Below are 22,920 nucleotides of genomic sequence, written 5' to 3'. Positions count from 1 at the left end.
GGCATCATAGTGGTTCTCCAATTATGGCTGTGTAATTTTGCTTGTTTTGAAAAATTCAGGCTACTATTGTTATAAATACTACTTTTTCTCCATTGTCTCTTGTCTTTTCAGGAGTCCAATAAACGGCTTTACATTTGCAGTCTCTTTTCCTTAACTCTTAAATATAAATTCCTCTTTTCACCTCCTAGTATAAATTCCAGATGGCTACATTTTTGCTTAGCTTTTCTACTGTGCAACACAAATTGGTAAGTTTCCCAAAGGTAGTAAGAATCAGTAGATATAAATCTCATCTATATTTACTTCCTTTTCCTTAAGGATTCTGGTTTCTAAAACATCTGAAGTTTTTGGATTTTTTTCTTTGTGTATTTTTTTAACTTCTCTATGGTAGATCTATTTTGTACAGCACACATTTGTATACCAAAACCTTAATTCTCAGTGGGGTTGGAGTATGGAAGTAGCATTTCTTTAGCAGTGTAATTGGATCATGATGGTAAAATCCTTGTGAATTGGTATCTTTGTAAAAAAGTGGCCACATACCCAGCTGGTGCTTGTTCCAGGAGAGAAAACCAGCAACAAATTATCAGTTTGCAAGTGAGAAGAAGTTGTTACCAGAAGCCAACAATACTAACACCCTTTTCTCAAACTTCCAACCTCTATAGTCATGTGAGATAAATTTGGTTGTTCATAAGCCACACAGTCTATTGGGTGCTGTGCTATAATAGCAAAAATTGAATCAGACAATCTCCAATACCTTCAAAGTGTTATTTACCCAGATTGCAGATAATACTATATAGGGAGTAATACAATTGCCTTTATTGTGGCTGGACAACTTTACTTTTAATACATATTTCATCCAATCATTATAATATAACAATGTCTGCCATGTTGGATGTGTCAAATATTTGCTGAATAAATAAATGTACCCACATATGCATACTTTTCAAAATAGAAAAAAATGTATATTGTTTTAAGATGATGGTTTTTAAAATGTCTTTTTCAGCATGTATTGATTATACAAAGGGGTTTCATTATAATATTTCCATACTTGCATGTAATGTACTATGATCCAACTCAGCCCTCCATTACTCTTTCTTATCTCCTTTGCCCCTTTTCTAAATAATTTTAACTAATCAAAATTATTCCTCATTTAATGAATAAGCAATATTAACACATTATTCATTATTCTTTCTTAGTTTGTATGAAGTACTTCTATCATAATCACCTCCACTTACTCTCTCCTTTTGCCTTTCACTCTCCCATTGGTTCCCACCCTTAGCAGTCCACATTTCACACTAGTATTACTCAATTTTTATGTTTATAACATAGTATCTTCAAAACCAATTTGACTTTCTCTTTTAGTACTGATAAACAGTAATTCCTCCAGTAATTTAGTGACATGAAACTCTGAAATTACTATATGCAAAATAGTATCATGCTATATTTTATTTAGGTATTAAATATAATAAATTCCCTTTTAAAATTGGCATGGCAACATAATTATACTGGATTTGCTCATCACTTCAAGAAATGTATACAAAATATACTTTGGCCTATGTAATAGTCTATGAATATAAGTGATCTAGCAATTTAGGAATACTCAATAAATGTAAAAGGATAAATTCACTTCTTAAATGGGTATGATATTCTAATGGTAAGTTACAAGTTACAGATGCCACATGCACTCAAGGCAAAAGGGATTATGAAATGAATATAAACACTAGCAGATGGGATGATGTCATCTACCCCAGGGATCATCCATATGTGGATTATAATTCATGATTCTGAATAAAAGGGTAAACATGGAGTTGTGACCACAGGAAAAAATTCCATAAACATGTTGTCATTTTTTCCCTGAATTTGAAATGAATAGGTAAAATTTTACTAAAATTTCCCAAATTTTATAGTATATATGTATAATATATGTATATATATATGTATGAATATGTTAGAAAATAGAGAAATAGCAAAATATCCTAAGCAAGTCAATGAGAAATTATTATTGCTATTTTCTGCATTGTATTGGTAATCCAAATCAACTGAGTAAGACATGAAACAAATACAATACATAATAATGGAAATGAAGGCAAAATTATCATCTACTTCAGATGATGTGACCCTTTCTTACATAAAATGTCAAAGAAAATGCAAAATTTATAAATTATCAATACATTTGTTGAAAAAAGACCAATATCTAAAAACTGTTAGAAAAACCTATATACCAGAAACAACCAATAGAGAAGTCAAATAAAAAACCACAATTTGCAGTAGCAAGAAATGCTAAAGATTTTTAGAATAAATTTGACAGAAGTTTTCAAGATTGTAGAAAATCATGTCATCTTATAAATGTACACTAACATATTTTGTTACAAACATGATGTCTATAATCCACACATCACAAAGATTTTCTCCCCAAAGTATTTTATACTTCTGATGCAGTCAGACAAGAAGGTCCAAATGTTCATATAAAATACTCTATGGTCAGGTGGAGACATTTTGATAAAGAAAAATAAAATTAAGATAGTTAGGTTTATTTTTAACAACTCATAAAGCTCTGTGGTAATGACAGAATGGTACAGAGTGGCAAATATATGAAAATTTAGAAAGAAACAGACAAAAAACAGCCATATACATTTTGGCAATTGGAATACATATATCAGCAAAATCCAATGAGCAAAGAATAAACTACTCAGCCACATAGAAGAACTGTGTTTTATATTGTATTAATTTATATTTTTAAAAATATACAAATAATATTTGTTGTCATAGGATAAAGCAATATATTAATGAATCATGTAAGTCATAGTATATGTGTCTGCATGCACATAATGAATGCATACATCCACTACAACAAATATAACACTTAATGAAGAATAACACTATGTATTTCTGATATTATTCATTATCCTTTTCTGAAAGTTTAAATTATTTCATACTTAAATATTTATTTTAACATAACACAATTAACTAAATAGAAATCACAGTAAACAAAGTATTCTGGCCTCCCATAGTGGTTCTTTTGTAGGGAAGCACCATGACTTGACATGACATACTACACTTCAGTCTTGAGCTCTGCCAATCATTGATGCAATAAAAACATCAACTGAACTTTTGTGGATTTAATAAAAGCATTATTTTTCCCCTTCTCATTCTATACTTTAAAATTTTAAATTGTATGAGATGTCAAATGAATAGTTTGTGTTCTCTTTTACCTTATAACCCTTAGCACAATTACATTTTCTCACTGTACTAATGGACTTTTTACTTTACAATCATTCCAGGAACTTAGGTATGAGAAATATTGAAATTTCCCACTGTGGTTTTCTTGACTTCGCCAAGTAAGGTAATTCAAAGATAAATTACCATCTTTATAACTCCAGGTAATTGAAGATGAGCAGATCTTCACCATCTGTAGCTAATTTTGTTTTCCATTGATGTGAAGTATCATTTCTCTGGATCTTTTGTCTTTGAATTCCTATTTTGAAATGAAATAAACTGTACTGCATATACAAAGCAAATGGACATCATAGGTGATTTTGAGGAAACTTGGTACCTTTTTCTCTCCCATGTTGCTGCTTTTCCTGAACCTGCTGCACTCTGCTCTCCTTTTTGATCCATTCCAGTTTGGGAGCCAGCCGTTACTCCCACACATAGGGCACTTTTGGCATCTAGAGGACTCATCAGAACGCTGGCCAGCCTTGGCTGATTGTAAAGCAGATGTTTGGGAAGTCACATTTTTGAAATTTATACTCTGTGTGGAATGGAAGACAGGACTTAAAAATATTTTTTCCACATTACACTTTCTTTTATTTTGATAGTAGTCACTTCAAAGGCAATTCTTAAGAGACAGGGTATAATATTTGGATATTTTCTGCTGATATAATTAGGCATTTATTTGGTAAACACAAAAAGGTATGGGAGTTTAAAGTATAGTAAGAAATAATCATTTAAGAACAGGAAAATGTTGAACTATACCAAGTATTTCCCTGAGAAGAAAAAAACGGAAGAAAATACAATTAAATCTTCATAGTATAAATTCTATAATCATATATTAATAAAGTTTTCATTAAGCGTATGGTCGTTGTGGATTTTCCCATTAAAATAACAGCAAGAACTATATTTTGCTAAATATTTCCTCTTTAAAGAAAGTAGAAGTATTTTTAACCCTTAAGGCTTGTTTCTGTTTTGTTGCCATAAAAATAAATAGTATGTTTCCCAAATAAAAAAATCAATAAAGATATAAACATTACTTAAGTAATGTTATAATTATATTTTAAAATATACTATAAGAAATTGTTATTGTGATCAACTTTTATTTTGTATTTTATAAAAATAATTCAGCTAGCTCAGTGCAATATTAAATTTTGATAACTGTGCTTTTGGCTAGACTTAAATCATCTCTCATTTGCCTACTGCTACTGAAATTTTTTATACTTTTTGTCACACCTCTTTTATTAACTATAACAGAAAAAAAATTGCTATTTCTCTTACTTGTAACAGTACATTCCATACCTGTGTGATCAGAATTTCTCACTGCAGCATCTTTGTCATTTAAAGCACTCAAAATAGGATAATATTGTTTGTATTCTAGAGAGCATATCTGAAGTAGTACAGAGAGATGATTTCATTCCATGTTCTGAGATTCTGAAGAAAAGATATTTAAAAAGTTCAGTTGAGGAAATTATTGCAATGCTCTTTTCCCTATAAAAGTGAAAATGTTATGAAAGAATAAAAATATAATGGAATCTGACTAATAATGTAGATTGGTATGACCTTGATCTTAAACAAAAAAGATTTAGACAAAAGATGAAGGAAAATTTAAACATGAAGTCATACAGAAATATTTTTAGAAAAGCAAAAGGTATGGAAGAACATAGGCAAATCTTTCATGAAGTTCTTCTAGGGAAAAACATGTAAAAACTATATTCATGACATTATTGCTGCAAAGCCCCTAGCAGATGTTAGACTTTCACATTATATTTCCTTAATAAGTAAATTTGCTGTTGAGAGATTTTCTTATTTGGAAACCATGATTCATTCTTCAATTAAAAGAAATCATTTGGGAGGAGATGACCTTAGGTATCTTACAAGATATTTTTTTTTTCAGACGCCTTTCTCAATAATACAGACAAAACATTCATAATATGTATATACATATGTACATGTGTGTATATATATATATATATATATAAAACAAAATAAAAGCTTCCCCACAAAATCTTTTAATACAGCATTAGCCTGATACTAATTCGAAAGGCAATACTCTTAAAAATGTAGATGCAATGTTAAATCTAGCAATATATTAAAAGGAAAATACATCAATTACTTTATTATGAAGTGGGAATTATTTCAAGAATACAAGGCTCATTTCTAAAATCAATGAATGCAGTTCACTGCATTAAGAGATTTAAACATATGAACAGAAAATACAAATGAAAAAGTTAAAATCAATTCCTGATAAAGCTTATTAGCAAATGAGGTATAGAGGAAACTTTCTTAAGCAGAAAAATGTGATGCTCAACAAATAGCAGTAGCTAAAGTCATACTGAATGCTTGAAAACTGAATGTGTTCTACATGACTGGCAACAAGGAAATTCACAATGGAAGTATTAGCCAGTGCAATGAGACAAGAAAAATAAAGAGGTACAGAATGAAAATACAGAAATGTACTGTCTCTACTCAAACATGATATGATTTAATATGTAAATCATATTAAAAATATCCCAGAGCTCAAAGATTCAGCAAGGTTAGCAGACATATGTTTTTATACAGAAATTGATTATATTATTTCTACATAGTATATTTCACTAAAAATTAAAATTTGAAATTCAAAAGTCAAAAAACTGACAAAACTATCAAATGAATGAACTACTGTGATAAACTTCTAAGAAAATATTGGGAGGATTAGTTTGCCCCAAACCATAAAATACTGACAACCCTCATCCCCAAGTCTAAGTAAATGTAGATATACACCATGTTCATGGATTAAAAGACCTATTTTGTTGAAAAAGCTGGACTAAAGTATGGTGAAAGTTTTTGCACAAAAAATGGTAAAAAAGGCAGATATGGTTATCCTGATTTGAACATTACACAATCAAAACGCCAAACAAAACACCACATCACATCCTAAAAAATGCACCCATTCACACTTATAAGGATGTCATCTCTCTCCACATTATTAGAGTGTAGACTAGCAATCCACAGAGAATATGTATGATCAATGGGCCAAATATGGTTTGTGATCTATATTTGTTTGGCCTACAAACTAAGAATTATTATTTTACATTTTTACAGTTTTATAAAAAATGAAAGGAAGACTATATGACAAGAGAATATATGTGGCATAAAACTTTAAATATTTGCTCTGCTCCATTACTGGTAAATTTTCCATTCTTTATTCACACAACTGATATAAATCCGATCCAAATCCTAGCAGACTATTTTGTAGATACCACAAATTGAATCTGAAATTTATGTGGAAAGGCAGTGAACTAAAACTATTCATTTTTGACTCACTATGAAGCTAATAAAATCAATACTCTAAGATGGCAGCCAAAGAATAGCTAGAGATCGATGGGGTCAGAATAGCAAACTCAGAACTAATATGAACAAAAAATCAATTTTTAAAAATAGCACAAAATAATTAAATAAACAAACATTGGGTGTTTCTTTCAACACTTAGTGCTATAAAATTAGATATTATATGCCTAGCAGTCAGTCAGAAAATCTCCATCCATACTTTATCCTTTGTATAAAATTAATTCAAAATGATTATATACCTAAAAGTATAAGCAAACATAAAATTTTGTAAGAAAATAGGAGACATTTTTGTAATCTTATGTTAAAAAACTATTTGCAACATCTACAGCATGAGCCATAAAATGACAAGTTAGACTTTATAAAAACAAAACATTTTTATTGTAATGGCAATGATAAGAGAAATTTTAAAAACATTTCAGAGCAGATACGTGTGTCTCTTAAATTGAGCAGTATGAACCTATTTTCAATAAAGTGAATATTTCTCCAATTTGAAAATGCTGAAAGATCCTAGATGGTGACTAGGGTGCAGAAGCAGACAGTGTGAGCTCTGTAAATCAAAAATCTTGCTGAGACACTGGAGCCATGCTTGGTAGAAATAAAGCACCAAGAAGAATCAAAAGTTCGACATCCTGAACCCAGAACCTGTACAAAGCTTCTCCACAGCACATTATACTGAGAAAACAGGAGGGCACCTGCATCACCAGATGCCAGCTCTAAACCTGCTTGGGAGACATTCAACAGACAAATAGATGAGCATCAAGTGTCATGCAGTATTCCCCCAGCCATCCCTGGGATAAACCAGCATAACCCCCAGGGAAGACTGACCCCTCGCCCTGCAAAAAAAAAAAAAACTGAACAAAAAAGGAACTGAAAACTAACACACAGCAGAAGAGGCGGGTGCTGTAAGCACACTGGAGAAGGGGGGAAGAGAAAGGAGCTGATCTCTATGCAAACCTCCACTAAACAAGGCTAGAAAGGTAGAAGGGCTGACAGTGGACCAGTGATAAGCTGCTGCCTGAAATAAGGCAGGTAGCAGTCTACAAAGCTCATTTCTTGACCCAGTGAGAAACATTCAGCAAACCTTCACAACATGCTGACATCAGGGGGCTGGCTGATGGAACACTGACCTTGTTCCAGAGAAAGGGGACAAGGCAAAGAAAATGTCCCCAGTAAACCAACACAACTTCAAAGCAGGATGGCTGGTGGCTACAGAGCTGATCTCTGGAACCTGAGGCCAAGATACACTTCGCTGAGGGAGGAGCTGACTAAGCAGTAGCCACTGAAAGACAAAGAAAATCTGGCAAGACTCCCCATCCACCTGGTGAAACTAAGACAGAGCTTCTGCTTAAATACCAACACCAGGACTGGATGCTGAAGGACTAACACCAGAACTACTAAGATTGAAATTCTATTGTTCCTGAACCTGGAGGTTTTTTGTGTGTGTCTTGTTTGTTCATTTGTTTTGTTTCTTATTTGTTTTTTGTTCATCTCTCCCCACTGATTGCTGATTTCTTTGTTTTTTGTTTTGTTTTGTTGGTTTCACTATTGTGAGTTAGTTAATACTAGTTAAATTACACTCACACCAGAGACAGAAATAGCATATATACGCTAACCTAAAAATCCAATAAACCCAAAAAACAAAATTTAACCAAGGTAAAGAAAACAGGTGACTGAAAACACCAATAGCCTATGAAGAAGCTAGTTGCACAGTATAAAGTGGAGCGGTGGGAAGATGAAAAAGGTATGGAAACCATTCTCCCCCTCAGAATAACTTAATACAGGACCAGAGGAAAATGAAGAAAACAGATACCCAGTTCCAAAGATAAATGATGCAAAGGAACCCAGCATTGCCCACAAGAACACCCTCAAAGAAGCAATCCTGTAAGTAATCACTGAGAATTTCATGGAGATGTTACTAGACATGGTCAACCAAAACATACAAGAGGCACTCAAGAAATTCCAAGACACCAAAAAGAAAGAATATGAGAAGATACAGAAATAAATAAATGAACTCATAGGAGCCCTAAATAAATGCCAAAGTGAAACAAATAGCTAAAGAAACTTTCAAAATATTCCTATTTGCAGATGACATGATCCTATACCTTAAAGACCCAAAAAACTCTACCCAAAAACTCCTAGACACCATAAACAGGTATAGCAAGGTGGCAGGATACAAATCAACTTAAAAAAATCATTAGCTTTTCTATACACCAATAGCAAACAAACTGAAAAAGAATACATGAAACAATTCCATTTACAATAGCCTCAAAAACAATCCAATACCTAGGAGTAAACTTAACAAAGGACGTGAACGACCTCTACAAGGAAAACAACAAACTCCTGAAGAAGAGATTGAGGAAGACTACATAAAGTGGAGAGATCTCCTGTGCTCACAGATTGGTGGAATCAACATAGTAAAAATGGCTATACTACCAAAAGCAATCTACATGCTTAATGCAATTCCCATCAAAATCCCAATGACATTCATCACAGACTGAAAAATCTACCCTAAAATTTATTTGGAAACACAAGAGACCAGGAATAGCCAAGGCAATACTCAGCAAAAAGAGCAATGCTGGCAGTATCACAATACCCAACTTTAAACTATATTACAAAGCAATAATAGTAAAAACAGCATGGTACTGGCACAAAAACAGAATGAAGACCAGTGGAACAGAATAGAGGACCCAGATATGAAATCACACAGCTATCAACTCCCCGTATAGCTATCCTTATCTCAACTAGCAAAAACCCTTGGTCCTTCGTATTATTGCTTATACTCTCTCTTCAACAAAATTAGAGTTAAGGGCAAAATAGTTTCTGCCTGGCAGCGAGGGGGTTGGGGGAAGAGGGAGCAGGGGGATAAGGGAGGGGGTGTGGGAAGGGGGGGAAATGACCCAAACATTGTATGCACATATGAATAAAAGAAAAAAAATTTAAAAACCCAAAAACATACGATGGAGAAAAGACAGCCTCTTCAACAAATGTTGCTGGGAAATGTGGTTATCTGCCTGCAAAAAACTGAAACTAGATCCATGTTTATCACCCTGTACTAATAGCAAATCAAAATGGATCAAGGACCTTAATATCAGATATTAAACTCTGAAGTTTGTACAGGAAAGAGCAGGGAATGCTCTAAAATCAATAGGTATAGGCAAGGACTTCCTCAGTAGAACCCCCGCAGCTCAGCAACTAAGAGAAAGGATGTACAAATGGGACTACATAATATTAAAAAGCTTCTGCACAACAGAAGAAATGGTCTCTAAACTGACGAGACCACCCACAGAGTGGGAGAAAATATTCGCTGGCTATACATCAGACAAAGGACTGATAATCAGAATATACAGGGAACTCAAAAAACTGAACTCTCCCAAAATCAATGAACCAATAAAGAAATGGGCACTTGAACTAAACAGAACTTTTTCAAAAGAATTCAAATGGCCTAAAAACACATGAAAAAATGCTCACCATCTTTACCCATAAAGGAAATGCAAATCAAAACCAGAGATTCCACCTCACCCCTGTTAGAATAGCTATCATCAAAAACACCACCAATAACCAGTGTTAGTGAGGATGTGGGGGAAAAGGAACCCATGTACACTGCTGGTGGGAATGCAAGCTGGTGCAACCACTCTGGAAAAAAATATGGAGGGTTCTTAAAAATCTAAACATAGATCTGCCATTTGATCCAGCAATCACACTTCTAGGGATATACCCAAAGGAATGTGACTCAGGTTATTCCAGAGCCACCTGCACATCCATGTTTATTGCAGAGCTATTCACAATAGCCAAGTTATGGAAACAGCCAAGATGCCCCACTACTGACAAGTGAATTAAGAAAATGTGGTATTTATACACAATGGAATTTTACTCATCCATGATGAAGAAGGAAATCTTATCATTCGCAAGTAAATGGATGGAATGGAGAACATCATTTGAGTGAGGTTAGCCAGGCTCAGAAGACCAAAAATCATATGTTCTCTCTCATATGCGTACTTTAGATCTAGGCCAAAGGCAGTAATGTTGTTGGACTTGGGTCACACACTAAGGAGAGAGCACATACGGGAGGAATGGGGATAGGTAGGAAACCCAAAACTTGAAAGTGCTTGATGTCCCCACTGCAGAAGCACCAATACAGTAACTTCAAAATACAGAAGTCAATTTGGGAAGGTGACTAGGGAATAGTAAAGAGGTCAAGTAGAGAAGAATCTATTCAGGTTGTAATACACTTGTGCATGGAAGCAATGCTAGGAATCTCTGTATAGCTATCCTTATCTCAACTAGCAAAAATGCTTTGTCTTTCCCATAATTACTTATGTCCACTCTTCTACAAAATTCGAGAAAAGGACACAACATGTTCTCCCTGGAAGCGAGGGGGATGGGGAGCCGAGGGACGGGGCAAGGGGCTGGAGGGCGAAATGGCCTCAATAATGTATGCACATATGAATAAATCAGTAAAAAAGGCGGTTTTCTTGTGACATTGCCATATATGCTTACAATGTACCTTAGTTAGTTTCACCTCACCATCTTTCTTCCTCATCCCTTCCTCTTTATTTAAAGTGATTTCAACAGGTTCTGTTGTTCTATTTCCATACAAGTATGTAAACTACATCAACCCATGTTTGCCACCCTTTACTCTCTATTCATCTTCCCTCCTCCCACTAGGAGTTCCCTAATATGACTGGTTTTGCATTCCTAAAATGGGCAAATGAACAGAAATTTTTGAAAAGACAACTGTGAAGCAAAAATAGCCAATAAATGCTGCACACTCTGGCCATACAGGAAATGCAAAGCAAAACTACATGAAGATTTCAAATCACTTCAGTCAGAATGGCTATCATCAAGACACAAACAACAGCAAATGGTGACAAGGATGTGGGTAAAAAGGAACTCTCATACACTGTTGGTGAGAATGTGAATTAGTACCACTTCTATGGGAAGCAGTACGGTGGTTCCTCAAAAAACTAAAATAGAGCTATCTTACAATCCAGGGATAACCAACTCTTGGGCATATATCTGAAGGAGTGCAAGCCAGGATGCAATAGAAACACCTGCACACCCAAGTTTATCGTAACACTATTCAGAATAGCCAAGTTATGGAAACAGCTAAAATAATTTTTTAAAGCCACACACTGTGAGAAAATTTTGTAAATTGCACTATAATAATGGATTTGTATCTAGGATATATAAAGAGTTCTATAATTTAACAGCATAAATACAAACAACACAGCTTTTAGAATGGTAAAATATATAAACTTAAAACTTCACCAAAACATATACAAGATGATACATAGGAATGCAAACGATGTTCTATAGCATTAATAATTAGGAGGAGGCAATTCAGGACACCCATAAGTACTTATTACAATAGATTTTTAAAATCACACCATTGAGATCTTGGTAGGATCTTCACAATTAGCACTCACATAATTTTCTGGACTGAATGACAAATTTCATAGTCTCTACAATAGACATTTTGATGGTTTCTTATAAAATTCAACATATGCATATACTATAATCCAGCAATTTCATTCAAGTGAAATGAAAACACGTTTATACAAAAGTCAGTAAGCAAATATATATAGAAGCTTTATAATCACCAAACACCAGATACAACCCAGATGTCTTCCAATAGGTGGATGGATAGACACAGTATAATGCATCCATACAAAGATGCACTACTTGAAATTAAAAAACAATCTGTTTATTCACAGAATACAATAGTTGAATATTGCATGCATTTTGCTTGGTAAAACAGCCAGACCAATGCCTGAGGGTGTAGACAATGGGTAGAGAGCTTACTTGGCATAAACAAGGCCCTGGATTTCAACCTCAGAACTCCACAAAAAAAAAAAAAAAAAACCCCACCAAAAAACAATACAAAATAAAATCTAGAAAAATCCAGACTCAAAAGGCTAATCTTTCATGATTCCACCTATGTGACTTTTCAAAAAGGCAAAAACTGTAGGGGTAGAAAACAGATAAGTGTTTTCCAGGGGTAGAGTGTAGGTGTAAGGGAACTGATGACAAAAGAGTAGAGTAAAGAACATACAGAATATTTAGGGAGGTGCAAGTGTTCTATAAGGGAAAACAAATATAAATGTAGATGAACCATTCTTTGGATTTGTTAAAATTTACAGTGCAAACTTTGAATTGTATTTTATGCAAATTAAAAAAATTAATAAAGATATGTGGAGGATGGAATGGAATTCAAATATAAGCAATAAACAGCTAAATAAAAATGAATGAAATTTTTTGATAAAATTGTTTAAGAGAAAGCGATGGGGAAAAAAGATTCACTTTACTAATATTTGTTAATTTCTCTGTTAAAGAACCATAAGCAAATACCGAACTCTAATTTATAACTTGATTTCTCATATGGGTGTCTTTTAGTAGTTCTGATATTACTTTATGTGTGTGCTAGGACTGAACAACTTAGTAAATTCATTGTAGATAATGGAGCCAGGCATTTTATTACTAGAGAAAAAAATCAGAAATAAGGAACAGGAGAATGCAAGAATGAAATGTGAGTCTCTGGATTGATGTCAGAAATGTGTGGTGGTAGTGGTGGTGGTGGTGGTATGTGTATGCATGAGCACAGGCACAGGTTAGTAGGCACAAGTCACAAATTTTGAAATGCTGTCAACTGAAAGTTCATAAAGCAGTGACTTTCAGTGACAACAAGAACATTCTTCAATAAAAGTAACTATGACTTCTTGTAATAGTAGTTAATTCCAAGACTGGAATAGGAATATTATAAGAGCATAGAAAATTTTGTGATGCCAAAAGACAAGGAACTTACCCTAAAATGATGGAATCTTCTCAAAAAACAAAGCAGAAAACAGGAAACAAAAATAAGCCAAGGGAACCAAACTGGAAGATATTCTAATAACAAAACAGGAACCATTTGAGGAGCTAAATAAATACTGAACGTTTTGTTCCATAACCCATACTATAAATAAATTCCAAAGAATTAGTAAAGAGACAAATAATTGAATAAGTAAGAAAATGTCAGGCACAGGAACAGCTCTCATGCATAGAAACATTCCAGTTCATAAATGTGTAAGACATAGGGACAGTGCAAAACTACCAGCAAAATATTAGAATTTTCATTTGTGCAAAACATTGTTACCAATGGATTATAAAACCAATTTGAGCTGAGATGTAATGTTTCCATATTCTCAAGGTATTTCTTTATACCAAGTTCCACTTGTACCTCACAGTAGGGAAACCCAGCAAATACCACCTTACCCAAGTAAAAATGATCAGGAACAGTAAGTATCCTGTTCCTCCAGTACATGCATATAGAGGTACACAGCTTTAAATCTAATCATGAAAACACATCTGACAAGTCAAGTTTGAGGAATATTATTTAAAATAATTGACCAAGTTTCTTGAAAGTGTCAAGGTTATAAAAGACAAGGAAAGAATGAGAAACTCTCATAGATTAAAGGAGACACGGCAACTAAATATAAGATGAATAATTAGGTTCTGCGACAATAGAAGAATGTTCATTAATTAAAATTCAAATAAATCTTCTTACTCACTAAGTGGTACTCTGCCAGTTGTAACAGCATCATGGTTATATAAAGTGTTAACATTAGAAAACTGGAGAGTTGCTGTACAGGAACACTGTGTTATCTTTAAAATATGCAAATGTAAGATTATTTCAAAATGAAAGCTTGGAAATATATTATTAAATGCTCTTTGGCATAATAAACATGTAAATATTTAGATGTATTGCTTATATGAATCATTGAGCATATTTCTAATACAGAGTATATTATACTACGCTACATCTCTGTTTTTGATACTATCCATACTAACATAAGAAATCTTTGGGGGTTATGAAAATGTTTAATGATTTCTTTTGGTAAACAGATGAATTAATACCAAAGTTAATGAATAAATGTAAGTTTGAGTGAGGCAGCATAAATATATGAAGAGAAAGGGGAATTATATTATTTTAATAAATATGAAAATGGCCAGACTTAGACATTGGAAAAGGAGGTAAAATCTAAAAAGTCAGAGTAGCTTGCCCCTCCTATCTCCTTCTAGCTGTTAAATTACAAAAACAAGGAGACATAAAGAAGCTATTTGTATGTATCTTCTCTTTGAGATGTTAACAACTTGCAGTGGTCCTTGAATAAGTAAAGGGACAGAAAGCATGAAATGAATGTCTGGCAAAGAGAAATACTAAAACTCACCTATTGTCCCTGTGCTTTGAGTGAACCTAGATGATATCCCTATGTTTTAGCATCCAATTTAGCCACCCGATCCATTGTCTTAATGATTAGAAGGTCCTAAACATGACCACATGTTTGCCCTCAGCTCAGAAAGTATAAGACTATAGATAAGGACAATTGTTTTGTATCTTTTTTCTTGTTTCCTGTGTGGAGAACAGGAAACATTTCTCTCTTTTGCCCCCACTCTTCCCAACTTTTATCCTGCTATATCTAAAATAAATCTTTGCTAAAACTTCTATCAACTTATAGACAATTTGTTGTGAGATAACCTTGAAGTACTTTGAGATTTCTCAAGTACTTGTGATTTCATGCAGAAACTGGAAAGTTACAGCAACCCCTCATCCCTCCTCAAGTAACAGAAGAATCCACATTTATTTTAATATGCTTATAATAATTTTAGTCATCTAGAAAAGAGAACTGTAAAAACTCTAGTGTTTTCAATTAATGAGTTTGTAGTGTTACTTTCTAGCGGTAAAGCATAACTACTTACTCTGAACTAAAGAAGGACTCTTTCCAAATAGAAATTTAAACTGCATGAAAAAATTGAAGGGGAAAATATAAGTATCAGTGAATAAAAGAGGAAAGAAATAGCACCTAGATTTTCTGAGCACTTAAATCACCCCAGTAGCCAGGGAAGGCAGCGTGTTCAGAGGGGCTACTGAAGTAAGGAAAAGAATCATTCTCTGTGAGACCTGGGGAAAAGGAAATGTCAAGTGGGTGGAAATAATGGAAATGTGGAATATAATTTAATATATGCTGAATTAATTGTAACTGAAATGAGACAAGGGATTTAGCTCAGTGTATAGTACATGCTATTATGTAGGAGGCCTGAAATCAATGCCTAGCACTATACACATATACATGCATACACACACACACAAAAACACATACACACTCACACAAAATACCTATTGTGTCTTTCAGTCCTGTGTAACAGGACCCTGGACAACTGTTTCTGGGGAATTTATGGATAACATAATGGGTAGGATTTAATTTTCTTTAAGGTTACAATATTAAGATTTTGCAATTCATTTAGAGGTCTACCAAAATATGCAAAAATTAATATCTGATCTTGGTAAATAGGTAGCCTGGAAGCTTCTGTTTTTCAGACAAATAAAAGTCTTATTTAGTGTAAACCTGAAACTTAGGATCCTCTCCAGGAAAGCTGCAACCACACTTATTAGTTTGTGTTTCCCAAGTGCTGTCAAGTATTGCCCTCTCTGACTGTTCTTCTATCCCTCCCCCTTCTCCTCGAAAAGAAAAGTGTGAGTTTCTTTAGCAAATTGATAGCTTATGTGAAGTCAGAAATACCTGTTTGTATATTCCTTTGCTGCATCCCATGCTCATTCCGGTGCTTTGTGAGTGACAATTTTTTTTGGATGATCTGTTAGTGGAGAACATCATGTTACCCCTCTTCTTGTATAGCATCTAGACAAGCAGAGACTGTGCTTCATGCCTGACACAAACTTCTAAATAGGACAGGTATCCCTAACACCAAAGCACAGAACCTTCACACTTCACTCCTCATGAGTTGGTTTCCATGAGTACCTAACCCCTTACTTTTTCATCAAAGTGTATTTAAATGTAAGAAGAAATAATTAATGAATGAAGACAGGCTGAATACATGTTGGTTTTCTGGAATCAATAATCTTGGTCTTCCCCCATACATAAAAATTTATGCAATTATTTTATTGAAATTATTGAAACCCATTCTGTCTAGTTAAAACTATTAGAAGGTAATGTTTAACATACTATTAAATAAACTTTAGTAGACAAATAATTCCAGAAGCCACTGTCCTATAACTATCTTGATACATCTCAAAATGTGTTTTGAAATGATTTCTGTGCAAAAACTGTGTCAATAAATAACTATGCCCTATGTATTCTAAGATTTGATAGCATAGTGTACTATTTTTAAAAGGATGGAACATAAATATTTGATGAATAATTTATGTTTTGGACTACAAACTAATGCAAATGTGGGTTTGTGACCACTGTTATTAGGAAGTTCTATGTGCTTAGAACATGGTAATAAACAACATTAGATGTTGTTATTCCAGAATGATGCTAAGAATAGCTAATATAAAATATTGGAATAACGTCACAAACACCTCGAAAACCTCACTTTTCTAACTATAGGAAAGCATCACATAAAATCTGTAGATACATGACTTGCATATATTATTATAATAAATCCTATTTTGAATGTCTACTTTTTAAACTATTCATAACTTAGGAGCATAACTTAAGGAAGTTCAAAAAGCGTCTTACCATGTGGAAAATGCATAGATGAGTATTTCAGAGCCTCTGCCCTCAAAAGAACACAAAACCCAGGGATCACAAAGAAAAGATAGACATAACTCAGATATAAGGACATAAAATTCTGAGGTGGAGATAACTGGCACACGGATGTAATATGAATACAGAACTTGTCAGAATACACTGTGAAATTGACATGCTGTGATTGTTTGCTATTATTTGGTTGCTTGTTTTATATCTTGGAATTCTTAGTCCTTCTTAAGATTATGTTGGTTACCTCTGAATAAATGAGAAAGCTGATAGGGAACCAATTTCAGTAATCTCTGAGGCCAATTATGAAATCTGAAGAAAAATGGGAATTTTTCATTTCATTTAAAAGGATGGAATATATGTGTGTGGAAACAGAATGTTCAGTGTTGCTATAGGTACTCAGAGAAAAATCAGATTATACTGGTTTGAGCAATATTACTGCCCTTCTCCACCTGCCAAAATGTTAGATAATGTCTTCAGTTCTTGATTGTTTTGCTTTTTAGGAGCTAAGAGATTAAAGTGTAGCAGATTTCACCAAAATAGTTAAGATTATCCAACATTTCAATTATAATCCTATGCTGGTTAATGGTTTACAACTTAGTCATAAAATTTTCTTTCCTTCTGAAGAAAAAAATATAGAAACTTGATAATAAGTTCTCAGAGAAGGAGAATGAGTTTTAAAAACTGACTGAAAAGTTGGCTATTTTAAATTTACAACATGTTTAAAAGATTGTTTTAGGGACATCTTTTACTCTAGAATTCCAAAAGGACTTGATTTTATATGCACTGAGATTTAGCTGTAGAATAATCACTTGAAAATAGGTTTATTTCCAATATTAATATTCTTTAATTTCTCAGATAATTAAAGTTTAAAGTCCTATTTCAAAGATATTATCTGTGCTATAATTCCAGTAATGATTAATTTAATCTTTTTAAAAATCTGCTGAATATAAAATAAACTGAGAGAACCATTCAAAGTGTATCCCTACATAGTACATTTTGACTATCTGTGTTGAGCATACCAAGTTTACTAATATTAATTTTCTGTACAAACTTTATTTTTATTACCTAAATAAAAATAAACACTTGTACGTAAAAGAAAAAAAGAGGCCTGCTCTTGACTCCAGGGATGTTTTTAATCCACTGGTATGCCATGCTTGATAGTGGTGTATTTGCCTGGGTACCTGGTACAACACAGATGGTTACAGTGATTTACAGTGAGGGCTCTGAACATCGCTGTGTGGCATGGCAGGACTCTGGGTCATGTGTGAGAGGTCTACCTGTAAAGGTACTGGAGATGGAGAGATGCAGGTAAGAAATCACTCATGCTGATGTGATGTAGCATCAATGAAAACTCTGGCATCAAAGCTTGAGTGAGCATCTCTGGTTGGCAATATTCCATTGGTGTTACCCTTCAGGGAAGGAGAGCCTGCAGCTCTGTTTAATACCCTCCTGAACTCTGCCCTTCATGTACTGGATGATTTTAATCTGTATTCTTTCCCTGTAATAAATCATAACAATGAGTGTAACTGCTTTCCGTGAGGTCAGAATCCTGCTATGAAATTACTGAAGCAGAGTAGTTTGGAGAACTTACTAAATTAGGAATCAGTGTCATAAATGAATGTTGTTTTGTACAGACTGTTTCTTCTAATTTTGAAGTTGCAAAAAATCTCCAAGACACTTAAAAATGTTAATATTATATTAAAAATGTATCTTTATTCCATTGAAAGTTAACCATCTGGTTTGCATATACACAAATTGAACACAGCAAAATCAGTCAAGGTTCCTATAAAGAATTCCATTGCTTTTATTCTATATATTCTTAACCAAAACTACACAGCCTCCTAATGTAAGCTACAGATAAATTCTGCTTTAGAAATAATCTCTAAAAGACAACAAAATCATCAAGTAAACTCCTTGACCTGAACCCATATACAATTCTGAAAAAAGCAGTCCATTGAGAAGTAATGATTTTAACAGTAGTATATAAATCAAGTAAACGTTAGAAAGCATCAGGTTAGCATTCAGTTATTCGACACAACAAAAAGATGAAAATGCGTGAATATATTTTTATGTTGCGTTCTAGGATAAAAGGAGGATTAGTCAAATGATAAAATTACAAAGAAAACAAACATAATTTTAGTATTAAAATCTGTTTTTTAAGCAGTAAGATGTAAAACTGATCCCCCTCACTCCCAAAATTAAGTTCATGGTATGCAGAACAAATTTGAGAAGCTCCTGTCAGAATTCACTACGCCAAAAGATGAATGTTACAGTGAAAACATTGGATATGAATATATAGTAAAGACCCAGCATCAGGGTAATAATCATGTGTATAAAGATGAGACCAGGAAATAAAATAATAGTATAGTTAGAGTTAGAGTTAGGACACTAAAAATAAAATTTTATTTGGGAAAGTAGAGGAGAAAAGTGTCACTTGAGTTTCCCCATTTCCTACTTACTGTGAATGTTCTTGAATCAAAAGGGATGGTATTTGATAGCTCATTTTAAAATATGGATTCACTTAGGCGTTGTCTAATTATAAACAAAGAGTTTCATATTTTTTTTCATGGATATGAGTGAATTGAGAACAAAGCATATGCATTGTTTTAGTGGAAAAATAGTAAAATGTTTCATAGTGACATTTGTATTTATGTATACACAGGCACACATTTTCTCCTATATTCAATAGAATTAAGAAAACCCTACAAAATCTTGATCTGCCTATAAACTCCTCCATGTGAATTTACCTTCTTAATAATTTCCCAAATGAGTTTTTTTCAATAATATGCAATGATACTTGAAGACATTCAGTCTTATTGATTTTTATATGTATATTTGTTCATTTATTACTTTATAATATAAACATAATACAATTCCATATTATATGGACTTACATGTGTAACATATTTAATACATTAAAATGGTGAAAAAAAAAGAGGGCAAGATGAGAGACAGAGAAACTACTGATTTTAAAAGCAAGCAAGAAAAGTTTGATGAACTTTAAAAGAAAATTGTGAGCTAACAGTAAACAAGAAGTAAATTTTTCATATTTTATAGGTCACTAACTACAGTATCAATAATGTAAAACTGTTCATTTGGAGACTCTGTTTCTACATCTGGCCATTTTACTGAATATAACATTGAAGTCATTGATTTAAGTTAAAAATCAGTATTCTCATTAAAAATACTTCTTTGCCTGTCTCTTTTTTGTTTATTCTTATTTAAATGAACTCTTGTTTCCTTTTGATATAGCTCTGGGGATCAAACCCAGGCCTTATGTATGCTAAGTAAGCCTTCTAACATCGACTACAACACCATCCCTAAGTGCACTGTTAAAATTCAGGACACCATACACTTTAGGCAACACACTATTAGAATTAGATTGGAGGGTGGGGGGTGCTCAAATAATTTAATTAAATTTTAACTGAAATAATTCATTTTTCATATGAGTATTACCTCTTCAGATAAAGAACCTGGAGAACCCTGCAGCTGGGGATGCATAATTAAATCTGTGAATTGTTTTATTCTGTCTTGCAAAATAAGCCAATAGTCTTCTTAAAGTTTAGTATAATGAGTTCACAAATGGAAAGGAAAAACAAACCAATATCTCACAACATACTTAACAGAATGCCTTAATATTTCTTTAATTCTGTTTATACAATCGCCCCTTTGGTTTATTATTAATCTTTTGCTATTTTTCACAGTCAGTGCTTAATATAATCCTATTCAAGGGTACTTGTGGCAAGCACAGCAATTAGATATGCAATGGCCTGAGCTATAATCCAGCAGAGCAAACATTTTAGGCAGTTTTTATGAAAACAATAACAAAAAGATTGGCTCTTGACTGTTGCCCAGAAATATTGTTGATCCGTTATTAATTATTTATTAAGTACCTCTTCTGAACATGACATTATACTATGTTCTTTTGCCTTGTGCAAATGAGGAATGCCTCAATTCCACATCTCAAAGTGCTCATGGTTTAAAAGGGAAGATGAAAGAAAACCCAATTAAAAATACCCAGTTAAGTGTGATAAATACCTGAATCAAGGTAGGTGCAGAATACAGTGAAAATGTAGGCAAGAGATCCTTGTGCTGTACAAGAAGGATGAAATCTCTGTAAAGAAGCAAGAGTTGAAGTCAGTATTAATGAGTGAGTAAGACTTCGAGAGATAGATACAGGAAATTTGCATCCCAGCTTTAGTGCAAAGCATTAAGAAAGAAACAAAGCATGGCAACGTTTAAAATGAGACGTGTGAACTTTATTTAGATACTAAACTTTATTTAGTATCTGTGTGGCTCAATAGGCATGGTGCCAGGTTTTATAAAACTCAATGCCAAGCCGAGGGGTCAGTATTTGTTTGAAATCTATGTGCAACGCGATACACACAGAGACAAATTAGTATTGTTATACCAATATTAGTACAAGAATATTGCTTAAGCAATATTCTTATATATGGAAAAAAGTAGAAAGCACTTTCTGAGGGGAAATTTTAAAAATCACTTTGTTAATTAATAGTGAGTCTTGTGACATCTAATTGTTTGATATTCTGTGTAATTTACATAAAAAAACTCTTTGGCACTTTCACGTTAAACATCTAATGCATTTATTTTCACATTTTAAAAATGATATATACCAGGCACCTGTGGCGCACACCTATAACCCCAGCAATTCAAGAGGCTCAGGTCAGGAGTATCTCAGTTCGAAACCAGCCCAGGCAAGTAGTTCCTGAGACGCTATCTCAAAAAACCCATCACAAAAAAAGGGTTGGTGGAGTGGCTCAAGGTGAAGGCACTGAGTTCAAGCCCCAGTACTGCATTAACAAAAAAAAAAAGAGTTATGTTTTTAGGTAGAGAGCAGTATATAAACTATGTTTTCCTCAAACATCTTTAAATCTTTCTCATGTTGCTTGAAGAAATCTAAGCTATGATTATCAGCTGGTGACAGCCACCAACGTGTACAACATAACCATAGGAGGAAATATAGAAGCATATCCTATAGTTTTACCACTACAAACTGCATTTATAAATGAGCAGAACAAGAGCAAAAAGAAGGTGGTGTCCTTGGCAGAGAGCTCTACTCTCAGCCCCTCATTGTGAAACCAAGACCAGCTATAGAGTTCCATTTAGAGTGAAATGAAACTATAAGTATGAAAGAACAAGACGTGGAATATGATTGTAACATTTCTTCTGGACTTTCACATAACTTTGGTATAATGTATACTACTTGTACACAAGATTATGAATATAACAAAAAGTGGCATGTCATCTTTATTTCTAGGTTTCTAGGAAAAAATTAAAAATAGCAACGAGTTAAAATAGACTAGAAAGGCCTCTGAGGCAGGGCAATAGAGGTTTCTCATTGTCCCGACATCATTTCTTCAGCAGGTGATTTATGTGAACAGAAAAGACTTCCATTTAGGCTAGAGAGCTGATAGCAAACTTAGGAGTAGTGACAATTTGTCAACCAGCACAGAGATATTCAATGTTCAGCAATTGCTGGCTGTACACTTCTGACTGAGGATGTTTTACAAGGCTCTTGGTTCCAACCTAAAGCATGTAATATTGTCTTCCTCAAATTTGTTTTTTTTTTTTTTTCAGAATTCTAGTGATATGAAGCTGTGTGCTTAATCATGTTTTAAATTTCCTACCTAGTGGATGCAACACAGCGACAAAAACCAATGAGAAAAAAAACAGGAAAGCCCAGCTTTATGTGCATTTTGGGGGAAGGAAAGATGGTCTGACCAGGAGAGGATGAGAAGAGGGAGAAAGATAGCAAAATCATCTAAGAAGTCAGAGGTTAGACTTACAGTAAGAGTGAAAGGCAAAAATAAAACAGCCCATGACA

Source organism: Castor canadensis, chromosome 4 (assembly GCF_047511655.1).
Source record: "Castor canadensis chromosome 4, mCasCan1.hap1v2, whole genome shotgun sequence".
Lineage (NCBI taxonomy): Eukaryota > Metazoa > Chordata > Mammalia > Rodentia > Castoridae > Castor > Castor canadensis.
This window is presented reverse-complemented; position numbering follows the sequence as displayed.